The sequence below is a fragment of the Haematobia irritans genome, chromosome 2 (assembly GCF_050003625.1).
Source record: "Haematobia irritans isolate KBUSLIRL chromosome 2, ASM5000362v1, whole genome shotgun sequence".
NCBI lineage: Eukaryota > Metazoa > Arthropoda > Insecta > Diptera > Muscidae > Haematobia > Haematobia irritans.
Window position 1 is genome coordinate 158,234,129 of NC_134398.1, and position 23,479 is coordinate 158,257,607.

At 33.3% G+C, this 23,479-nt stretch overlaps 1 protein-coding gene and 1 long non-coding RNA gene across 2 annotated transcripts in view; both read right to left on the bottom strand.

Annotated features, from left to right (window-relative positions):
- LOC142225126 (uncharacterized) overlaps positions 1-17,278 on the bottom strand; it is a 979,687-nt gene extending 962,409 nt beyond the window's left edge. The window contains exon 1 of the mRNA XM_075294902.1: positions 16,967-17,278. The gene's annotated coding sequence lies outside the window, so the exon portion shown is untranslated. The remainder of the gene's footprint in view (positions 1-16,966) is intronic.
- On the bottom strand, positions 1,174-1,672 carry LOC142224273 (uncharacterized). Its single transcript, XR_012719103.1, has 2 exons — positions 1,538-1,672; positions 1,174-1,474 (listed from the first exon to the last, which is right to left on the bottom strand). It is a non-coding gene; the product is annotated as an uncharacterized LOC142224273 (long non-coding RNA).
- Positions 17,279-23,479: the final 6,201 nt, after the last annotated feature.

The following is a 23,479-nucleotide window of genomic DNA, read 5'->3' on the forward strand; positions in this document are numbered from 1 at the left end:
AGCTATGCTATATAAATATAACTTATATGGATATTTATCTATTGATGACCATAACAGGTACATAGCTCAGTGGTTAGTGTGTTGGCTTACAAAGTGAATGGTCCGCGGTTCGATTCTCCGTCCAGGCGAAAGGTAAAAAAATTTTAAAAATTTATAAAATCGTATAATTTCTTCTACATTGTTTGTATTACAAGAAAAAGGTGTTAAGAACTAAAAAACCTAGTGGATGTGAGAAAGATGTGAGGGAAAATGCAATTAGCAAGAAAACAATGTTTTTTTTTTTTTTTGAGTTTGTCTTTATGAAATTGTTTTTACATCCTGGAAAAGAATAAACGTTTATCACAAAAAGTATAAACTTTTCTTCCAAATACACTTCCTTACAGCGAAAAGCAAATGAGAAACGAACTTTGCTTGTCTAAAATTTCGTTTGGGAGGAAAGAATTATTTTTTTGCGTGTAGTTGGAGAGGAATATTTTGCAAAATCTTCCAAAACATCAAAAATTCTACCAATCTACCAAACAGTAAAAAATCTGCCATTTTTGGTAGACTCGTGTTCATAATTGCCCAGCAAAAAAATTTGGAAGTTCTTCCAAAGGCACAACTTTAAAAACACTTCCAGAAGATGCACTCCCAATGATGTTCTTTATTTTAACTACCCACACACAGAAAACAAATTTGTTGTGCCAACCAATTCTTTTGCCAACCAAATTATTCGGTCCCATCTACTACCAGAATATAACTGACAAAATTTGTCAAAGCAACCAACTGAAGTCTTGCACAACAGTATATCAAATTGTTTGGATAACTAAAATTTGGGCACATTATAAGTCTAATTGGTAATCCCAACCAATAAGATTTTATTCGTTTGTTGAAACAACTATTTATTATTTTCGGACAACCAATGCTTGAGAAATTAAAGAAACCATTTGGTGAATTAATTTTAGTCTGTATTTAATTTTAATACATATTAATATTTTTATTGACTATTAACCTAAAAAAACATCGTCATCTTTAGAACCTTTTATGAACTGCAAAAGAAACTCCATGAGATAGCAAGAGTTGCGAAATCTACACAATTTTCAGGTCCAAGGAGGTCAAAATATTTTTTTTAAATTTCTGGAAGAAAAGCAGACATAATATAAAAAAAAATTGCGTTAACGTTAAAAAATGTACCTTTGGTCGTGTTCTGTTGGCAAAGTTTGTCTAATAGAACACGCCTTACATGATTATATATGTCATTCGATTTGAGTGGCAGTACCCCAATGTACCCAAAACCCCAACAGAGATTAAAAACTGAATGGAAATGATGCAGATACTGCTGATGCTCCACTCACAATTACCCGATCGTGACTCACGCATGGACCTTGAAATGTTGTTATGTCTTTGCATCTTTCTTCAGTTCTGATCGATTTTAAGTTCGATGGCGAGGTAGCCATTCACATCCTCGGAAATCGTCACATTTGTTAAAATATCTCTAGTAGGGAAGAACGTAAGTGAGTGAGTGATATTAATTTCATTTGATGATTATGTTACTTACCACTTAAGAATGCAGCTACCGAATTAAAAAGAATATATACCTAATTCACAGAAAGTCTTTATGGCCAGAATTTTCTCTAATATTGGGTACTCGACATGAAAAATTTGAATTGTATTGAAATTTTGAGAATTTAGAGTTTATAATTAATGAAATCAAACAACAACTTATTTGTTCTCATATTTATGTAGTCCATAGCAACAAATTCCTTTATAACTATACAATTTGTTAACACAACCAACTTATTGGCTAGGCGGACCTTTAGTTGGGTTTGGTGACACATTGGCAAAACAAATCAGTTATCACAACAGGGTGGAATAAATTGAAATGGTTAGTTACTTCAATGTATAAATAACGACCAATATTTGGTCATGTGTACCAACTTTTGGTCACACCATCGTTATATTGATTATATAAACTATCAAACAAGAGAAATAACTAACAATTATTCCACACAATTAAAAATTGTGGGTCTCCACTATCAAACTGTTGTCCTAATCGAATTCCAACCAATCATTTCTCTGGGTGCAGGAAGTTCTTTTAATTCAAATTTTATAACTTGTTTTGTTCATACTTTTAATGGGAAATTTTTACTTTTTTTTGTTTCAAATGGATTAAGAATAAAGTAAGAATTTATAAAATGGTACAAATCATTTAAATTTTGTCGAAAAAAATGCTAAATCCAATCTGAAAAAATTGTAAATTTTTGAGGTCAAACGTTTCCGACAAGCGTTAGAATCCATTAAAAATTATAAAAAAAATATAAAAATTATTTATTTGACAAAATATTACAGAATTTCTTAATTTACATCCAAAGCATTGAACTCGGATCACACCTAAAGAAGTGATGCAAATTCAGTGCAACGGCTGTTGAAATGGACGACTTCCGTTCTATGACAAGCCCATGTTAAATTCATCGCTTCTGCGTCAATTTTGCACCACTCCCGGATCCAAAAAGAACATTTTCATTACTTTTTTGGCGACGCTTTTTTTGCTGGGTGTATATAGCCCTCCATATTATATAAGCCACCTCCATATTTTAATTCTGGCTTTATAATTACCGCACAAAAGTTCATATCGGTTCGTAATTATTTCTTCCCTATATATACCGGTCAAGAACTGAATATATACGTATTTAATCGACCTTTCTTTTGTCTACTATGTATCCCTCATGGACTAAGTTACAATTTAGAAGATGATGTTAAGAAATTTTAAAATGCCTTGCCATCGGCCGCAACCCAAGTAATTTAATTGTGGATGACCGTCTTTAGTAGAAGTTTCTACGCAATCCACGGTGGAGGCTACATAAGATTCGGCCTGGCCGAACTTACGGCCGTATATACTTGTTTTAGTATCAATTACACAAAACTCAATTTTAAAAGAGAATTGTGTCTTAAATGTATCCTTACTTTCTTACTTTGGCTCGGAGTCAATATAGAAATCATTAGTGTGAAGACAAAATCTTTGGAACCGGGCAACCTTTTTTCAGATTCAATGAGTTACTAACGGAATGATAAAAGTTATTATACCCCAATCTCTATCCCTGAGTGGTGGGTATAAAAACTTAAAACGATTGCAATGCGAATAACTTTACCGATGTTCACTTTCTAACAAAATCCATCTAACAAAATATCGCTATTGATTTTGGAAAAAATGGTTCAGATTTAGATATAGCTGCCATATATTTTTATCATCGATCTGGTCATAATTGGCGTGTTTATCAACCGATCTTCTTCAAATTCCGTATACCCGAATATTTTATGAGTGTCGCAAAATTTGCAAAATATCAGCCAAATTTAGACTCCTATGACCACAGAGGCCGAATTTTAACACCGATTCACGTAACATTTTGCACAGAGAGTCGAATTGATATTCTACGAATTCTTGCTAAATTTGGTTGAAATAGATTCAGACCTAGCTCCCATATATACCTTATGCTTAAATACTCCGGTTCTTTGGCTCGGAATCAATATAGAAATCATTAGTGTAAAGACAAAATCTTTGGAAGCGGTCAACCTTTTTTTTCAGATTCAATGAGTTACTAACGGAATGATAAAATTTATTATACCCCCATCTCCATCCCTGGGTGGTGGGTATAAAAACTTTAAACGATTGCAATGTGAGTAACTTTACCGATGTTCACTTTCTAACAAAATATTAGCATATAAAACTTAAATTTTCCTACAAACTTTTGCAATTTTTTCCATCAGGTAAACCACAAATCTATACACATACCGTAGAAAATGTTCCTAACCAAAAAGTTTTGATTTGATATGAATAACAAATGCATTCCTCCTTTCTAAAATTTTCTTTAGAAGCCATCAGTCAAAAATCTATTTGTGAAAGTGACACTTTTCAACATCCATTTCGGGTAGACAGACAAGCCATGAATAAAATGAAAAAAACAAAATTTATAAAGTATTCACTTATGATGAAAAAGAAAACCAATAAACTTTTCTAAATTTCCGGTTTTGTGTTGGCCCAAATTACACCGACATATTGTACATAAAACCATACAAATAAATAAATAAAACAAATGAGTCCTTTTATATATACAGACACCCACTCGCACACATACACGATCACAAAATCACAAATAATAAAATAGAAATTTTTTGGCGCAGTAAAAATACTGACACCAATAAACCAAATATGCACATACACACGCACACAAACACATATAGCAATTCGTTTATGCTTTGTTCTCGTATCGGGTCAAAGTGACGACAAAATAAACTAGAAATTGGTTTCAAACAATTCACACTTCAGTTGGTTGTCCTAGGCATCCAGTATCCAAAAACTATGGTTCCTTGTTTCTGACTTTTTCTATTTTTTGGTTAAAATATTTTTCATTTTGTTGGCTTTATTTGAATTGTTTGTCTGTCCAAGTTGCGTGAGTGTATATATATATATGTGTGTGTGTGTGTGTTTTCTATTTAGTGATTTCTCGATTTCAAATCACAGAACTGTCTATGTCTGTTTTTCTCGTCTCGTTAAAATTTATTTGTTAGGCGACGATTTATTTATTCAATGTTGGCTGGGGTTATTGGTTGGTTTGGCACTTTTTGGGTTGTTTTTTTGTTTTTTTTGGAATTCGTTTTTTTTTTGTGGAGGCGAAAACGGCATGCTTCTTTAATTTCCGTTTTGGAGCCAAACATCATTTCCAATTGACTGACAGCTGCCTTTTTAAATTTTGTCCTATTGCTTGTTGTCCTAAATATTTCGAGAAAGGGTCTAAAAATCTTCTTTAAATTTTGGGGGAATGATATAAAAGATAATGTAAAGGAAAGGAATTTTACGATAATTGAAAAATTTTAAATGCCTGAGTGAATGTTTGTGGTTATTTTTAAGGAATTTCTTTAATTTTTCGTCTTCAATCAAATTTCCTTTTTTAACAATAGACATTTCGAAATACAATTCAAATTTAGGACAATGACTGGCTTGCATATACATCAAGCCAGAGGTACACTCCAAAATAGATATTGACCTTATCTAAAGGATTGTGGTATTGAGCCGAAAATCGACTTCTTTAAATTAATGGGCATAATAATAAAATTTTACACGAAATTAATTTTTCCCAATTAATTTCTACACCTTTCACCACTATTGTGGTACAGGGTATAATAAGTGTGTGCATTTGTATGTAACGCCAAGAAGAAACAGCCTGGAACCCATCGTTTAGTATACACGGTTTCCACAGTTGGTAGAATTCTAGCAAAAATCGTAGATTTTTTACTGTTTGGTAAATTTCTTTATGTTTTCTGTAGAATTTTCAAAATATTCCACTCCAACCAATTTTCTATAGAAATCAAATGTTGTTAAATTTTCTATAGAAATACAATTTGGCAAAATTTTCTATAGAAATAAACTTTTGACAAAGTATTCTATAGAAATAAAATTTTCACAAAATTTTTTACAAAAACAAATTTTTGACAAAATTTTCTACAGAAATACAATTTTTGACAAAATTTTCTATCGAAATAACACTTTTGACAAAATTTTCGGTAGAAATAAAATTTTGACAAAATTTTCTTTCAAAATAAAATTTTGACAAAATTTTCTTTCGAAATAAAATTTTGACAAAATTTTCTATACAAATAACATTTTGAAAAAATTGTCTATAGAAATAAAATTTTAATTTTACAATTATTATTCGAGCTTAATGGACAATTTTAGATTAAGGAACTTTTTATTAATGAGTCATTGAAAAGAAAACGCCAGATACAAATCTATACACGCCTATACTGTACATGTTTCGGTTCGGGCGAATGAACCTTTCCACAGTGTTCAGTATAGATCTGGCTGGAATAGATAACACAATTTTGGGCCCTTTATGCTAACTCCTTATGAAGAAAACATTTGGGAAATATCCTCTTACACATTGAATCATCTTTACTCCCACTGTACACCGCGTTAGAATTGTTGTAGTCTCCTTGAAACCAGTTTCTGTATGTTGTCACATGTTGTTGTTGTTGACTGTAGAAACAAAAAGCATTGTTCGATTGTTCACCACTTAGGTGAATTCAAACAAAATAGCTTTCTAAAAATAAATTTCGTGTTGTTGCATTACTGCAGTAACAAAACGAAATAAAATCAAGTAAGTAAAGTCTAAAGTCGGGCGGGGCCGACTATATTGTACCCTTCACCACCATGTAGACCAACATTTGTGTTACCATCTCAACTACTTCAAATTTGCTGGGAGCTATATAAAGGTTTGCATTTCCAGATACAAATAACATACTTATAACGGTGACATCTTTTTGTACTTCTACAAAATCTCTAGAATTAAAATTGAAATCGGCTAACGCCCTGGGATGAAACACAATGTTAACATAGTAAAAAAATATGGGAAATATGAAGCGAGAGAAATTTTAATGCAATTATACAAAAGAGCATTTATGATTTACCAGACGATACTTAACTATGTATTCGAGATATAGGACAAATTGAGAAACATTTACAATTTTTGTTACTCAGCAGTGACGATTTTACAAGGATATTGGTTAGATCTTGCCAAGATATGTGGTCAAGAGTGGGTCCCAACTCTGGTGTACATATATATGGGAGTTATATAATCTGAACCGATTGATTAAATTTGACATGCATAGTTAGAATAATAACTCTGCTATCTATGCAAAATTTCACGAAAATGGGAGAATAACTCTGGCCCCCGTGGCTATTTGAGTGTACATCGAGCTATATATATATATATATATATCTATATATATATATATATATATATATATATATATATATATATATATATATATATATATATATATATATATATATATATATATATATATATATATATATATATATATATATATATATATATATATATATATATATATATATATATATATATATATATATATATATATATATATATATATATATATATATATATATATATATATATATATATATATATATATATATATATATATATATATATGGAAGCTATATCTAAATATATATGGGAGCTATATCTAAATCTGAACCGATTTTAACCAAATTTGGCACACATAACGATACCATTAAACGTACCTCTCGATCAAAATTTGAAGAAAATCACTGCAAAACCCTGGCTTTTGAGGCCATATAAGTCCAAATCGGACGAAAGATATATATGGGAGCTACATCTAAATCTGAACCGATTTTAACCAAATTTGGTAAACTTACCGATACTATTAAACATACTCCTTGTACAAAATTTGAACTAAATCACGGCAAAACTCTGGCTTTTGAGGCCATATAAGTGCAAATCGGACGAAAGATATATATGGGAGCTATATCTAAATCTGAACTGATTTCGATCAAATTTACCAAGCATTGGTAGAATGTGAATTCTACTCCTTATGCAAAATTTCACGTAAATCGGTAGTAAACTTTGGCCTCTGTGGTCATATGAGTCTAAATCGGACGAAAGATATATATGGGAGCTATATCTAAATCTGAACCGATTTAGCTGATATTTTGCAAGTTCTTCGAGACTCATAAAATATTCGGATCTACTAAATTTGAAGAACATCGGTTGATAAACACGCCAATTATGAGAAGATCGGGGATAAATATATATGGCAGCTATATCTAAATCTGAACCGATTTTTTCCAAAATCAACAGCGTTTGTCTTTGTTCCAAAAAACGACCCTATGCCAAATTTGAGGACTTAAAGTGCGACCTGTACTTTGCACACAAAAATACATCAACAGACAGACAGACGGACGGACGGACAGACATACAGACAGACAGACAGACCGATCTAAGACGATCGGTATACTAAAAGATGGGTCTCAGACTTTTCCTTCTTGGCGTTACATACAAATGCACAAACTTATTATACCCTGTACCACAGTAGTGGTGAAGGGTATAAATATGGGAAACATTTAAATCTGAAGCCATTTTAAGGAAACTTCGCAAACGTTTATTTATGATTTATCGCTCGATATATATGTATTAGAAGTTTAGGAAAATCAGAGTTATTTTTACAACTTTTCGACTAAGCAGTGGCGATTTTACAAGGAAAATATTGGTATTTTGACCATTTTTGTCGAAATCAGAAAAACATATATATGGGAGATATATCTAAATCTGAACCGATTTCAACGAAATTCGGCACGCATAGCTACAATGCTAATTCTACTCCCTGTGCAAAATTTCAACTAAATCGCAGTTAAAAATAGGCCTCTGTGGTCATATGAGTGTAAATCGGGCGAAAGCTATATATGAGAGATATATCTGAACCGATTTCAACCAAATTTGGCACGCATAGTTACAATGCTAATTCTACTCCCTGTGCAAAATTTCAACTAAATCGGAGCAAAAAATTGGCATCGGTCGTCATATAAGTGTAAATCGGGCGAAAGCTATATATGGGAGCTATATCTAAATCTGAACCGATTTCAACCAAATTTGGCACGCATAGCAACAATGCTAAATCTACTCCCTGTACAAAATGTCAATTAAATCGGAGTAAAAGATTGGCCACTGTAGTCATATGAGTGTAAATCGGTCGAACGATATATATAGGAGCTGTATCTAAATCAGAACCGATTTCAATAAAATGTGGCACACTTCACTACACTACTAATTGTACTCCTAGTGCAAAATTTCAATGAAATTTGGGTAAAACTCTAGCTTCTGGGACCGTATTAGTCCATATCGGACGAAAGATATATATGGGAGCTATATCTAAATCTGAACCGATTTCAATAAAATATAGCACACTTGACTATAGTACTAATTGTTCTTCTTGTGCAAAATTTTGAGCAAATTAGAGGAAAACTCTGGCTTCTGGGGCCATATAAGTCCATATCGGGCGAAATATATATATGGGAGCTATATCAAAAATGTCATTATTTTGTAAATTGCGTTTCCTAAAATGTAGGTTGCGTAATCTTTAATATCACGTAAATAGTTTTTTCAGTGCAAAGTTAAAATACTCATAAATAAGTTTAAACAAGTATATACGGCCGTAAGTTCGGCCAGGCCGAATCTTATGTACCCTCCACCATGGATTGCGTAGAAACTTCTACGAAAGACTGTCATCCACAATCGAATTAATTGGGTTGTCTCATCTTAAAACTTCTTAACATCGTTTTCTAAATTGTGAGTTAGTCCATACGTGGTATATATTAGACAAAAAAGTTATGTATAGGTAAGTCTACAAATAATTACGAATCGATATGGACTTTTGCACGGTACGTAGAGAGCCAGAATTGAAATATGGGGGTCGCTTATATGTGGGCTATATACAATTATAAACTTGATATTGACCAATTTTTGTGTGATTGGGGATCGATTTATCTGAGGGCTATATATAACTATATACCGATATGGACCTAGTTAGGCATAGTTGTTAACGGCCATATACTAGCACAATGTACCAAATTTCAACTGACTCGGATGAAATTTGCTCCTACAAGTGGCTCCAAAACCAAATCTCGGGATCGGTTTATATGGGGGGCTATAACATATATGATTATGGATTGATATGGACCACTTTTGGCATGGTTGTTAAATATCATATACTAACATCACGTACCAAATTTTAATCAAATCTGATGAATTTTGCTCTTCCAAGGGGCTCCGGAGGTCAAATCTGGGGATCGGTTTATATGGGGGATATATATAATTATGGACCGATGTGGACCAATTTTTGCATAGTTGTTAGAGACCATATACTATTACCATGTACCAAATTTCAACCGGATCGGATGAAATTTGCTTCCCTTAGAGGCTTCGCAAGCCAAATCTGCACGCAGAGAAGGAATATGATCACCTCAAACATGTTTCAAGAGCAAAATGTTATTTTTTTATGGTGACCATGTAACATGTTTGTCACTAAAATGTTATTTTCTCGTCAAATATAACCTGCTTGCCGAAATCAGATACATGATTTCCGAGAAAATAACATGGTTGCGAAAACCATGTTACATGGTCACCACCCAAAAATAACATTTTGCTCTTAAAACATGTTTGAGGTGATCATATTCCTTCTCTGGGTGTGGGGATCGGTTTATATGCACTTATATGTTCCCAAAAGCAAAAGTTTTACGCCGATTTGGCACAACAAGTACAATTAGTATTATAGCTAAGTACGCTAAATTTCATTGAAATCGGTTCAGAGTTAGATACAGCTCCCATATATATCTTTTGCCCCGATTTACACTAATATGATCACAGAGACCAAAATTGTACTCTGATTTAGGTGAAATTTGCACAGGGAATAGAATTAACATAGTTCCTATGCATGTCAAATTTGGTTAAAATCGGTTCAGATTTAGATATAGCTTCCATATATATATTTGTTTTTTCGATTTGGTCAAAAATGGTCAATATACCCACATTTTCCTTGAAAAATCGCCACTGCTAAGTCGAAATTATTTGAAAATGACTCAAATTTTCCTATATTTTTGAAACTTATCTATCGTCCAATAAATCATAAATACACTTTTGGGAAGTTACTTCAAAATTGTGGTCCAACCTAGGGCATTAGCCGGCTCAAATTTTAAGTATATAAATTTTGTAGGAGTTCAACTAATTTTGTCCAGATCGAGATGTTTTGTGGGAACTTAAACCTTTATATATAGCACGGATTTGATATGGTATCGAAAATGTGGATCTATAAAGTGGTAGGGTAAGTGCAGCAAATGTGGTATAGGCTGGTAATGTGGTATAGTAGCTTTTTTCTCTATCTAACAATATACGAATAACTAAACCAAGCTGAATAGATTGTGGCTGTCAGAAAATGAAGCAATCAAAGATCAATTTAATTTTTGCACCTCTTTCTTTGTGCCAGTTGAAAGAATTCACATTTACCCGTGCTCGAAGGTTTTTTTTTTGTGGATCTTAATCATTTCGTTTTTGTGGAGATATATTTTAAATTTATTAAATTTCGGATGTAAATAACTGACGAGTACTAAATAAGCATAAAATGTATGCAATTGCGATACACATATTGCATTTTTTTTTTTTTTTTTTTTTGTACAAAAAAATTTACATTATGGTGTACCACATTACCTGCACATTTTATGAATTCGTCCTTAATGTGTTTTTTAATAAATTCGCAAATATATCCGAAATTATGGGTTTCTTACGTTTCATTCACAGTTGCGTGGATGGCTAACACTAGAAATATGAATGTGGTAAAATCTCAGCCTTGTCGAAGAAAAACAAAAAAATTGGCTTTCGAAAAACAAATGGGTATACCACATTTGCTGCACTTACCCTACATATTTTAGACTTCACTTTCTTGTTAAATATTGAAAATTTTATCCCAGGAAAAACTAAAATTTCGTTTGTTTACATTGAATTTGGTCATCTGATTGGGTGTTGGATTAAAATTGGCATATCCACAGCATCCTCTCATTGAAAAAAATTTCACTTGTGACACTGAGTAAGTGTAATATTTTTAATTTAACACATTTAAGATTTGAAGAATCTTAAAAGAAAACTATTAAAAAACACTCAAAGCCAGATAGAGACGGCAAAATCACTTGTGCTGCTGAATATTGATCACAAATTCTGACAGTATCAGCTGGTCTTGTCTCTCAAATAGTGGTTGAGATCAACAGAGTTGCTCCAAATAGTACTATACAATATACGGTGTCGGTAATGCAGTTAATGGTGGTGCGTACTCACAATACGCACCAGTACTGCATGATTGACTAATTATATTAGTATGGTTGGAGAACAAATGGCTGAGAATACAGTCATGACACCCAGAAACAGCATTGGTTCACTGAGAATCAACAAGCTGCAACAACTTGAAAAGGCAAATGCTGAGCTTACTGAAAAAAACCAAAAGTATGAGATACTTTGTTTGCAATTGCAAAGAGATATTGAATTGTTGTAGTCGAAACTGAATAATCAATCATTTGAAACTGATGAAGATGAACTCAACAGAGAAGTTGGACGCTTTGATGTAACCTCAATAGACTGTAATCAAACAATAACTCAAAATACAACTCCAAATAATGAGTGGCAAATTGCTAAACGCAAAAAACGCCCCAGAGCTAGTCCTAATAATTCAAGTGCTAACAAGAAACAAGCAATTGTGAATAAATATTGGCTTAGCAAAGAACCTAATTCGAACACGCAGTCAAACCGATTTGCGGCTTTGAGTTCTCAAACTGAAACAGAAGAAATTACTAATACTAATACTTTGGATCAAAATGTGAAACCACCACCTATCTTTGTTGATAAAGTTTCTAACATCCAGCCATTAATGTCTCTGCTAAATGAGTGTGTTCCACAACAGTTTGAAATTAAAGTTCTGCGAAACGAACAAGTCAAAATAATGTCAAAGACTCATGACACGTATAAAAAAGTTGTAGAAGAGCTAGATAAGAAAAATACTGAGTATCATACTTACCGACCAAAACATGAAAGAGGGTTTAAAGTTATCCTGAGAAATATGCACTCCACTGTAGATACGCAAATGCTTAAGGACGAACTTTCCAGCCATGGCCATGATGTAGTAAACATTTGGAACATTAAACATCAGCGTACTAAGGAGCCTCTCCCACTCTTTGAAATCGAGTTATCTACTAAACCCAACAACAAAGAGATTTACTCAGTAACCCGTCTAGTTTCGAGCGTGGTATCTTTCGAACCACCTCGTCCAAAAAAGACTGTTCCACAATGTTCAAATTGTCAACAATACGGACACACAAAAAAATACTGCAAAAGAAAATCCATCTGCATTAAATGTGCGGGAGAACATGAATCTAAATCATGTCATCGTAAAAACTGGGCAGATGAGGTAAAATGTGCCTTATACAATGGAAATCATCCAGCAAATTACAAAGGTTGCACTATTTACAAACAAATCTATAAAACCCACTATCCTCCCAGAACAAACAATCAACCGAACGTACTCCAAACTGAAAACGCACTATCCCGAACAACAAATGCCACATACTCCCAAGTAATACAAAACTCAAATGTAAACCAGCAACAGAGCCAACAATTAACAAATAATCAGCCACACATTTCTGTATTTCAAACTCCCCAAACAGGGGAGCTACATGATATGCTTAACAATCTCAACAATTTAATGCAACAAATGACAACTCTTTTATTGAATATAACTTCAAAGCTTACTCAAACTCCTTTAAATGAGAGACCTTAAGATAGTTTTCTGGAATGCCAATGGCTTATCTCAACACACTTTGGAAATTACAGAATTTCTTCGATTAAACCAAATAGACATTTTATTGATTTCAGAGACTCACTTCACCCAAAAGAGTTATTTCAGTATCCCTGATTACGATTTCTACCACGTGATGCATCCTAGCGGAAAGGCACGCGGAGGTTCTGGAATTCTTATTAGGAAAAAAATAAAGCACTATCCAGGAAACCACTACTGTTCTGAAGAAATACAAGCGACAAATGTCATTGTGGAGGACTGGCAAGGTTCTCTAATCATATCGTCTGTATATAGTCCGCCAAGGCACAATATCAAAAAAGAATTCTACATAAATTTCTTCAAAACACTAGGGGACAAGTTCATAGCATGTGGGGACTATAACGCCAAACATACTAATTGGGGATCTCGTTTAACAACTCCAAAAGGTAGACAATTAAACTGGGCCATTAAAGAACTTCGTCTTCATGTAATCTCACCACACACACCAACTTATTGGCCGACTGATACCCAAAAAATACCAGATCTGATCGATTTTTGTGTATGCAAAGGCATATCTCCTGGCTCACAAAAATGCACTACAAGTCTAGAACTATCTTCGGATCATTCGCCAGTCATTTTAACACTAAATTCTCAGCATATACCCCAAGAAACAATATGTAAGCTTCATAGTAAAAAGACCAATTGGCACTATTTTCGATATTTAATTAAAACCACCTTAAATACAAAAATTAGCTTGAAAACGGAACAGGAAATTATAGAAAGTGTAGAATATTTAACTCGGACCATACAACAAGCTTCGTGGAATTCAACGCCGAAAAATAGTCTTGTGTGTCCTCCAAAATGCTCTAAAGATATATTGGAAAAATTTCTGAAAAACGAAAGGCCAAAAAACGATGGCAAATAAGTAAATCACCTGAAGATAAAAGGCTTTTAAATAAGGCTACAAAAACGCTGCAAAAACTGTTACAAGATATTCGAAACTCAAAAATTGAAAGAGAAATACGAAACCTTGGTCCAGATGCTTCAACTGATTACTCTCTGTGGAAAATGTCAAAGACATTAAACCAAAATCCAAAAACAAACCACCCAATCAGAAGGGCCGATAACTCATGGACCAAAACCAACCTCGAAAAAGCAAAAGAGTTTGCAAACTATTTACATAGTGTGTTCACACCAAATTCTGATGAAAGTTTGCCAAACCTTCCTGAATGAAACCCATCAATTGGATTTAACAATTAAGAAATTCACAAAATCTGAAGTAAAAAAAGTTATTAAAGACTTAAACTTAAAAAAGTCACCTGGTTATGACCTTATTACTCCGAAGATTCTAAAAGAATTACCTAAAGAAGGAATTGACCTCATTACATTTATATTCAATGCGTGTTTGGTACATTGCTTTGTTCCCCCTCAATGGAAAATAGCACAAATTACAATGATTCTTAAACCTGGTAAGCCAGCGGACCAAGCAAAATCTTACAGACCAATAAGTCTCTTGCCTGTACTATCAAAAGTTCTTGAACGATTATTTCTGCAACGATTAATGCCGCTCATTGACCAAAACGAAATTATTCCACATCATCAGTTTGGATTTAGAAAACGCCATGGCACAATAGAACAAATACATCGTCTTGTTGAAACAATAAACACAGCATTTGAGTCAAAGCAGTACTGTACTGCAGCATTCTTGGATATATCCCAAGCCTTTGATAAAGTTTGGCATGATGGACTTCTTTACAAAATCAAAAAACTTTTACCAATAAACTTTTACTTGTTCATTAAGTCATATATATCAGGACGAAATTTCTTCGTCCAAGAAAATGGTGAAATGAGCCAATTGAAAAACATACGTGCAGGTGTACCTCAAGGAAGCGTTCTTGGCCCTTTATTATATGTTCTTTTTACCGCAGACCTCCCAGTATCTCAAACAGTTTTGATAGGTACTTTCGCTGATGATACAGCAGTAATGGCTGTAAATAAAACTGTAAATGGAGCTAGTGATATCCTTCAAAACTATTTAAATTCGTTATCATCATGGCTTTTGAAGTGACGTATAAGATCTAACGAAACAAAATCAATTCAAGTGACTTTCAGTCTCAAGAAAGGTACATGTCCGCCGGTGTACATGAATCAAATCCAAATTCCTCAGCAAAATGAAGCAAAGTATCTAGGAATTTATCTTGACAGAAAGTTGACTTGGAAAAAACATATTGAGACTAAAAGAAAAGCACTAAGCATCCAGTCAAACAGAATGAAATTTCTAATTGGCCGCCAGTCGAAACTTTCTCTAGAGAATAAGCTTCTAATCTACAAATGTATTATAAAGCCTATATGGACGTATGGAATTCAGTTATGGGGGACTGCATCAAACACAAATATAAAACTTTTGCAACAATTTCAATCAAAAACATTGCGACAAATCGCCACTGCTCCAACCTATATAACTAACCAACGACTACACAAGGATCTAAATATTCCAACAATAAAAGAGGAGATTACGGCTCAAATAACAGCATACAAATCCAGAATTGAAGCCCATCCAAATCCATTAGCGTCAATTCTAATGACCAACACTGAAACCTTTAGAAGACTCAAACGCAGAGCACCGCAAGATTTAATATAATTATAAATAATTATCAATATTACATAAACTCCACTAAGTCATTAAATGTTTGAAAATTGTTTACAATATGGATTTGCCAATGGGTAAATGCCATTAATTATTTAGAATAATGCCTTAAATAATGTAAATATCTAGATAAGATAAATAGCATTAATAAATAATAATTAAAAAAAAAAAATTTAATAAATTCGACAAAGATAAAGGTTTTTGCATGTATTTAATTAAATACATGATACTTGCTGTCTAATTCAAAACTATGAGTACTAAAAAATGTTGACCGATAAAGAATATAAAATTACGCCTATCATTCATGTTTTTGGAACTTGATTTTATGGCATATTACCGTCTTGATATTTTCTTGCTGAAATTTTAAATTTAATATCAAAACATTTTTGTGGAACTTGATTTTATGACATATTACCGTCTTGATATTTTCTGGCTGAAAATTTAAATTTAATATCAAAACATCATGATTTACTTGTGTCCTTTTTACAGATGATATATTATGATGAGCAGACATATTTTTCTGCTAGCCAAACAGGAAAATTTGTTCACCAAAGTAATACCGGCATTTAGTTTGGCGGATTAACAGCACACACACACACGCTCACTTACACATTCATAACACATTAGAGAGAATATAAATATTTAGGAGACTTGGAATTTATTGGTATTTAAAAATATTTAAAAATTTCTGATAATCACAAAGTAGGCCAAATAATTTTCGCTAATGAACCCATAGGATATTTGAAAATATCCTTAGTTATGAAAACATATACTCACACTAACACTGTTATTTAATACATACGAAACCACAAAACAAATTTATATTTTATGCTAACCTTTTATTTTTTTATATATTTTCCACAAATTATTCTCTAAGACTTTTTCTTTTAATATATTTGACAGCTTATGTTTTTTTTTGTCTTCGCTTGACGTATATTTTTCTCAACCGGCAAATTTTCTACACATCCGTCCGTATGCTCACAACGAACCGTACACTAGCTCATCTTTGCATTTACTGACACTAAAACTAAAAGCATCGAAATGCACTTTCACCTGTCTTGGTGTAGTATTCCACACAAAAATTATAATTCTTAGTGCCCGGAAAGGGAGAGGGGACAGAAGTATTATTATGGCCATCAACCTACACACCTGGTGTCAATTGTCATGGACAATGGACTCTCCTTTTTGCTTCGTCTTCTATTTGTTATTATTATCCTTTCAAACTGTTGAAGCTGCTGTATATCGAACAAATACCGCCGACCGATTTTTGTTGGAAAATAACCGTTTTTCAAACCGAATATCAATGAAATGACATGTTCACTTGTTTTTTTTTTTTAATTATTCCCAAAAATTGTTATCCATTTGTTGTTGTTTAGTTTTTCATTCTATTAAATAGTTTTCTATGTGACATGGAGTTCTTTTTTTATAACTTTTACCGAAAATCAAAACGACCGTTATATGCTCGTGCTCCTTATGGATGCTGGAGCTTAACTGAACTACAAAAATGTTCCCAGAAGTTTTTACCGTTTATCAGCATATTCTACCTAAATTGTGCAAGAATGAACGAACAAAAAAAAACAATAACAATAACAAATACATAAGGCATCGAATCCCATACACTTCACATGTTGTTGTCGTGGGTCGGGTCCGTTTGTCGTTGTGTTGTGAAAAACTCACCAAAAATTCCCTTGCACAGGAAATAAAACTCATTTGGCATTGTTGGAGGCAGCATCCTTGTTATGTTGCTCTCTATATGAGCTTTGGAGTGCATAAGCCCCAAAAAGCTTACAACTCTTTTGCCTATAAAGAGAGAAATTTCCCTTTGGACTCTTAGAAAAGCTAACGAAGCTCTTTCATAAAAGCTTTTAATATGGTCTCTTAATGGTCATATTCAGCTAAAGGGAAAGCTTTTACTAATTAGCTTCCAAAAACTTCCTTGTGACTTTGTCTCTCTTTTGCCCCCAAACAAAACAAAAGCTTTCAAGTTTCTTGAAACAGGTTGTTACGGCCATTAATGGATTCCTTGTAACTCACTTCTTAATCATTATTTTGTTAACCTATCCCCCCTTTAAGGCTTTACAAAGCATTTCAATAACAAAAATTCTACCTCCATTTCCAAATGAATTCGTCTTTTTTGTCTTCTTTCTTGATTTTATTATGGTTTTTGTTTCTTTATTTTATTTTCTTTTTCTTTTATGTCGTTTTATGTTTCTCTTCTAAATTATCGGGTATTGAAGCCAATGCCATTTCACGCACATTTTCATTGCCGCTTTGATTTCATTAACACAAACACATTTAGTGTCTGCGTGTATGTATTAGCCTTAAAAATTTTATGATGTGGTCTAACAACCAGTGTTACCAATATTTTTGTAGTTCTTGTCCACTAATTATGATGTTTTCGTCCCCAAAAATCCCCAATTTAAATTTAAATTCCTCACAAAAATCCTCAACACATTTTTGACAAGTTTTTATACCCTCCACCATAGGATGGGGGTATTTTAACTTTGTCATTCCGTTTGTAACACATCGAAATATTGCTCCAAGACCCCATAAAGTATATATATTCTGGGTCGTGGTGAAATTCTGAGTCGATCTAAGCATGTCCGTCCGTCCGTCTGTTGAAATCACGCTAACTTCCGAACGAAAAAAGCTATCGACTTGCAACTTGGCACAAGTAGTTGTTATTGATGTAGGTCGGATGGTATTGCAAATGGGCCATATCGGTCCACTTTTACGTATAGCCCCCATATAAACGAACCCCCAAATTTGGCTTGCAGACCCTCTAAGAGAAGCAAATTTCATCCGATCCGGCTGAAATTTGGTACATGGTGTTAGTATGTGGTCTCTAACAACCATGCAGAAATTGGTTCATATTGGTCGATCATTAATTATAGCCCCCATATAAACCGATCCCCCGATTTGGCTTGCAGAGCCTCTAAAAGAAGCAAATTTCATCCGACCCGGCTGAAATTTGGTACATGGTGTTGGTATATGTTCTCTAACAACCATGCCAAAATTGGTCCATATCGGTCCATAATTATATATAGTCCCTATATAAGCTGATCCCCAGATTTAAACTCCGGAGCCTCTTAGAGGAGCAAAATTCATCCAATCCGGTTGAAATTTGGTACGTGGTGTTAGTATATGGTCTCTAACAACCATGCAAGAATTGGTCCATATCGGTCCATAATTATATATAGCCCCCATATAAATCGATACCCAGATTTGTTTCCGGAGCCTCTTAGAGGAGCAAAATTCATTCAATCCGGTTGGAATTTGGTACGTGGTGTTAGTATATGGTCTCTAACAACCATGCAAGAATTCGTCCATATCGGTCCATAATTATATATAGCCCCCATATAAATCGATCCCCAGATTTGTTTCCGGAGCCTCTTGGAGGAGCAAAATTCATTCGATCCGGTTGAAATTTGGAACATGGTGTTAGAATGTGGTCTCTAACAAGCACGCAAGAATTGGTCCATATCGGTCCATAATTATATATAGCCCCCATATAAACCATTCCCCAGATTTGATCTCCGGAGCCTCTTGGAGGACCAAAATTCATCCGATCCGGTTTAAATTTGCAACGTGGTGTTAGTATAAAGCCGCTAATAACCATGCCAAAATTGGTCCGTATCGGTCTATAGTTATATATAGCCGATCCCCAATCACACAAAAATTGGTCCATATCGGTTGATAATCATGGTTGCCACTCGATCCAAAAATAATCTACCAAAATTCTATTTTTATAGAAAACATTGTCAAAATGTTATTTCTATAGAAAATTTTGTCAAAATTTTATTTCTGTAGAAAATTTTGTCAAAATTTTATTTCTATAGAAAATTTTGCCAACATTTTATTTCTATAGACAATTTTTTCCAAATTTTATTTCTATAGAAATTTTTTTCCAAACTTTACTTCTATAGAAAATGTTGTCAAAATTTTATTTTGTCAAAATTTTATTTTGCCAAAATTTTATTTCTATAGAAACTTTAAACTTAATTATATACATATTTAATCGGCCTTTTTTAGTTTAATATATACCACGTATGGAATTCGATTGTGGATACATTGCCAAAGTTGGTAGAATTCTACCAGAAATGGTAGATTTTTTTATTGTTTGGCAGATTGGTAGAATGTTAATATGTTCAATTTTTAAGTACTTTTACTTTTTCTGATTTATTGGACGGTTTGTTGAGAAAAAGTATACCTCCCCTTGACAACCCACGCTTGAAATTCACAGGAAATGTAGAAGATTGGCCAAGGATTTGAATACAGAACAATTAAAAACAAAAAATTGGTTGAAAGAGGAACACCCCCTACCCGAAGTTTGATAAGCCGGTCCATTATACATCTGTATAATCGCCCTATTTATGTATATAAACGAAAAAGCAAGTAGTCCAAATTTTCTATAGAAATAATATTTTGACAAAATTTTATGAAGAAATTAATTTTTGACAAAAATTTTGAATAGAAATAAAATTTGGACAACATTCTCATAGAAATAAAATTTTGACAAAATTTTCTATAGAAATAAAATTTGGACAAATTTTTCTATAGAAATAAAATTTTGTATAAAAATAAAATTTTGACAAAATTTTCTATAGAAATAAAATTATGACAAAATTTTCATAGAAATAAACTTTTGACAAAAGTTTCTATAGAAATAAAATTTTGACAAAATTTTCTATAGAAATAAAATTTGGACAAATTTTTCTATAGAAATAAAATTTTGACAAAATGTTGTATAAAAACAAGTAAAATCTAAATTTTCGATACCATATCACATCCGTCAAATGTGTTGGGTGCTATATATAAAGGTTTGTCCCAAATACATACATTTAAATATCACTCGATTTGGACAGAATTTTATAGACTTTTACAAAATCTATTGAATTAAAATTTAAGTTGGCTAATGCACTAGGGTGGAACACAATTTTGTTAAAACAAGTATATACGGCCGTAAGTTCGGCCAGGCCGAAGCTTATGTACCCTCCACCATGGATTGCGTAGAAACTTCTACTGAAGACTGTCATCCACAATCGAATTACTTGGGTTGCGGTAACACTTGCCGATGACAAGGTATCTTAAAACTTAACACCGTAATATATACCACATAGTCCATACCGTGGTATATATTACACTTAAAAGGGCCGATTAAATACGTATATAATTAAGTTTAAAGTTTCTATAGAAACAAAATTTTGGCCAAATAAAATTTTGACAACATTTTCTATAGAAATAAAATTTGGAAAAAATTTTCTATAGAAATAAAATTTGGAAAACATTTTCTATAGGAATAAAATTTTGACAAAATTTTCTATAGAAATATTTTGACAAAATTTTCTATAGAAATAAAATTTTTAAAAAATTTTTTATAGAAATATTTTGACAAAATTTTCTATAGAAATAAAATTTTTAAAAAATTTTTTATAGAAATATTTTGACAAAATTTTCTATAGAAATAAAATTTTTACAAAATTTTCTATAGAAATAAAATTTTGACAAAATTTTCTATAGAAATAAAATTTTGGTAGATTACCATGACTACTTATACTAAGATTTCAACGGGATCGGATGAATTTTCCTCCTCCAAGAGGATCCGGAGATCAAATCTGGGGAACGGTTTATAAGGGGGATATATATAATTATGGACCGATATGGACCAATTCTTGCGTGCTTGTTAGAGACCACATTCTAACACCATGTTCCAAATTTCAACCGGATCGGATGAATTTTGCTCCACCAAGTGGCTCCGGAGGACAAATCTGGTGATCGATTTATATGGGGGCTTTATATAATTATGGACCGATATGGACCAATTCTTGCATGGTTGTTAGAGACCATATACTAACACCACGTACCACATTTCAAGCGGATCGGATGAATTTTGCTCCTCTAAGTGGCTCCGGAGGACAAATCTGGTGATCGATTTATATGGGGGCTTTATATAATTATGGACCGATATGGACCAATTCTTGCATGGTTGTTAGAGAACATATACCAACACCATGTACCAAATTTCAGCCGGATCGGATGAAATTTGCTTCTCTTAGAGGCTCTGCAAGCCAAATAGGGGGACCGGTTTATATGGGGGCTATATGTAATTATGGACCGATATGGACCAATTCTTGCATGGGTGTTAGACACCACATACTAACACCATGTACCAAATTTCAGCCGGATCGGATGAAATTTGGTTCTCTTAGAGCAATCGCAAGCCAAATTTGGGGGGTCTGTTTATATGGGGGCTATACGTAAAAGTGGACCGATATGGCCCATTTGCAATACAATCCGACCTACATCAATAACAACTTCTTGTGCCAAGTTTCAAGTCGATAACTTGTTTCGTTCGGAAGTTAGCGCGATTTCAACAGACGGACGGACGGACATGCTCAGATCGACTCAGAATTTCACCACGACCCAGAATATATATTTTATGGGGTCTTAGAGCAATATTTCGATGTGTTACAAACGGAATGACAAAGTTAATATACCCCCATCCTATGGTGGAGGGTATCAAAATATGGGAAACATTTAAATCTGATGCATTTTAGGGAAACTTCGCAAAAGTTTATTTATGATTTATCGCTCGATATACATGTATTAGAAGTTTAGGAAAATTAGAGCCATTTTTACAACTTTTCGACTAAGCAGTGGCGATTTTACAAGGAAAATGTTGATATTTTCACCATTTTTGTCGAAATCAGAAAAACATATATATGGGAGCTATACCTAAATCTGAACCGATTTCAACCAAATTTGGCACGCATAGATACAATGCTTATTATACTCCCTGTGCAAAATTTCAACTAAATGGCAGTAATAAATTGGCCTCTGTGGTCATATGAGTGTAAATCTGGCGAAAGCTTTATATGGGAGATATATCCAAATCTGAGCCGATTTCAAGCACATTTGGCACGCATAGTTACAACGCTAATTCTACTCCCTATGCAAAATTTCAACTAAATCGGAGCAAAAAATTGGGCTCTGTGGGCAAATGAGTGTAAATCGGGCGAAAGCTATATATAGGAGCTATATCTAAATCTGAACCGATTTTGCTGATATTTTACCGATTTTGCCGATTTGCTGATTATTCGGATATACGGAATTTGAGGAAGATCGGTCGATATACACGCCAATTATGACCAGATCGGTGAAAAATATATATGGCAGCTATATCTAAATCTGAAGCGATTTTTTCCAAAATCAATAGGGATCGTCTTTGAGCCGAAACAGGACCCTATACCAAATTTTAGGACAATCGGACTAAAACTGCGAGCTGTACTTTGCACACAAAGATACATCAACAGACAGACAGACGGAGAGATAGACGGACATCGCTAAATTGACTCAGAATTTAATTCTAAGCCGATCCGTATACTAAAAGGTTGGTCTATGATTACTCCTTCTTGGCGCTACATACAAATGCACAAACCTATTATACCCTGTACCACAGTAGTGGTGAAGGGTATAATAAGATTTGGACAAAATTTTTATAGAAATAAAATTTTGACAAAATTTCCTACGGAAATAAAATTTTGACAAAATTTTCAAGATTATATTTTTTTTCAATTCGGTAGAATTTCGTAAAATTTTCTGCAAATTTTGGTAGATTAGTTTGAGCACGGGCAACCGTGCTCGTAATTATTTATATGTTAG